Source organism: Mus pahari, chromosome 2 (genome assembly GCF_900095145.1).
Source record: "Mus pahari chromosome 2, PAHARI_EIJ_v1.1, whole genome shotgun sequence".
Lineage (NCBI taxonomy): Eukaryota > Metazoa > Chordata > Mammalia > Rodentia > Muridae > Mus > Mus pahari.
The window spans coordinates 94,031,016-94,033,971 of record NC_034591.1 but is presented as its reverse complement, the minus strand read 5'-3'; positions in this window follow the sequence as shown (position 1 = coordinate 94,033,971).

Here is a 2,956-nt window from a genome sequence, read left to right as displayed (position 1 = left end):
ATCTATCTATCTATCTATCTATTTATTTATTGTGTGGTTGTGTGCTTGTATGTGTGGGAGTGTGTGTGTGTGTGTGTGTGTGTGTGTGTCGATGCGTCATGTTGTAAGTGTGGTGTTTAGAGAACTACTTTTAGGAGTCCTACATCTTTGTCCACAATTAAAATTCCAGAGATTAGAATTAGGTTATCAGGCTTGGCAGCATGCACCTAATCTACTGAGTACTCGTGCTGAGTACCTCCAGATTTCTTCCATATGCTGCATGTTCATTTACCTAACATCATCCTACAGGATCACATAGTTACTACATTTTTATTTACTCTCCCATGATTTCGACCTATGAAGAGCTATCCTGTTTTCCATCTCAACCTTTAGAAACTAAATTTTTCTTATGGAGTTTTGCTTTTTTGTTTGTTTCAAAATTAAATAAGAGTAAAATTGTAGTTATAGGATATAAACAGATGAAAATACCTAGAATTTTTATAATGACAAATTTCTTCCACTATGCTGGGTTGATTTCTAGGAACAGCACCTATATCTTTGTGCATATCAGGCAACCTTCCTAACATGCAGAGCTATACTTTCAGTCCTTTTCTGATTTTTTTTTGAAGTTCGATAGCTATTTTTTTTTTTTTCGGTTTTTCGAGACAGGGTTTCTCTGTGTAGCCCTGGCTATCCCGGAACTCACTCTGTAGACCAGGCTGGCCTCGAACTCAGAAATCTGCCTGCCTATTTATCTTTAACTATAACAAATATTTTAATGGCTGGATGTCCCATCATTTGTCTATCATTTATCTGCTAAAGAAAATCTTGCTTTCTCTCAATTTTTGGCAATTACAGTTGTTATGAACAGTCCTGTAGAACTTTGCATTGATTTAAAATTTCAAGACCCATGCCTAACTATCAAACAGATCAACCATTGAATAATATGAAAGAAATAAATTTGGTTTTGCGAGAAACTGCTAATCTATCTTATTACATCGTTGCATCACTTTGTGTTCCTTTCAACTATTATTAGAGACCCTATGATCTCATGTAGCCTCAACAGAGCTGATACTTACATTATACTGGCTTTTGCTTCTACCAATAGATGTACAGATATCTCAGTGTTTTAGTGGATATGTCTTAGTATTTTGGGTCTTGGAAATATTTTCTTTCATTGTATTATCATTTTAATTTTTCTGATAGCATCCCTACTGGAGATGCCATAACCCTGGAGAGTATGATTTCTTGCTTCTGCCTTTGTGCCAAAGTGCCTTCCCGATACTTTTGTTCATACTCATAGACATGGCTACTCTCAACAGTAGTCTTAGATGTTTCCTTTGGGTCAGTGATGGCCAATGCAAAGACACACTGCTGAGAATAGCTGAAAGTTGAGTCCTTAACGGAACCATCCTGGAAGAAAAAGTGGAAGGAATGTCCAATCTGACATGGAGAAAGGAAAATGTTGTCTTTTGGATAGCGTTATTAAAATCGTACAGCCACTGTGGTTTCCTACCCTAGCCCAGTCCTCCACAGGACTGGTCCTGGCACCAGTCAGTCATGAAAGTCTGCAAGCATATGTTGATTTTGATAAACTCTGATTCCCTGATCCTCCAGTCTCTCCTTCTGATGTCTTGAGTTGCTTAGCTTGTGGTGGATCTGAATCCAGTATGCAGTAGTCTAGGATTGATTGATTCGAACTTAGGGTATTTTTGACTTAACTACTTCAGTGCTGGAAATACAAGCATATCCTGCTACATCTGGCCATACGAAGAGGCTGAAAGAAAACATTATCTTGCTTTGTTAATTCAATAGATTAGCTATGATAAGGTGTTAGATAAGGAACGTTTGATTATTAATCTTTTGCTTTTGCTCTCTCCTCTTGGCTATGTTGCTAATGAGTGTTTGTGTCTATATACTTATATTACAATGTGCAAACACAGTTGGGAACATAGGGGTAGCTAACACTCCTCTCTGTTTTATCATGAAGTAAATTACTCCCTGAAGCTCTCAGCTCCTTTTTTTCCCATATCCTAATGGCCCAGTGAAGACTTATACATTCCATGGAAATGTTAAGTGCCAGCCACCAATAGTGTTGCAGTTGCCTTATTAAATACAATGCTAAGAAATATTGAGATAAAACCACATTTTTCTACATGGGAAAAATAATTCTAATGTTTTTTGGAAGAACTAGGTTGTATTTACATAAAATTTCATGTTTTTAATTTTATACTACCCACAGCAATAAACAAACAAACAAACAAAAACATACTGAAAAGAGAAACTTAATGTCTTATTACTTTCCATTGTTGTGATAGAGTATGACTTAAGGAGTTTATTTAGCTTTCTTGTCCTGATCACAGTTAATAACTGAGGGAAGTCAGGGAAAGAAGTAAAGGTAGGAATCTAGAAGCAGGGACAGAGGCAGAGACCATGAAAGGATACTGTGTGTACTGGCTTGTTCCTCCTGACTTGCTCAGCCTGCTTTCTTAGCCCTTCTCGCACCACGAGTTCAGGCTCTGCCTTTCATATTCTCAGCCCTCTCATACCAACCATCAATCAAGAAAATGCTCAACAGACCTCTTTACAGGACTGTCTGGTGGAAATATGTCCTCATTAGATGTTTCCTCTTCCCAACTCAGTCCTTATAAGACCACGGGTATTCTCCAAGGCTAGTTCTTGATCACTGCTTTCCACAAATAAATTGTTCTGAGGTGTTTTCCAATTTCTTCCAATTTAAACTGATTTTAAAGGATTTTTTTTTCTTAATTAGAAATATGACAACCAGTTTTTAACCTGTCAACATGAAAGAGTGATTTTTTTTTAAAAAATCACTTGGTAGCTATTTGTAGCAGGTAAGAAGGATTTAATTCCATAGGCTCACACACATTGCAGGAATATATATATATTTTATTTTTTTATTATTATTTTCTTTGTTTACATTTCAAATGATATCCCAAAAGTTCCCTATACCCCC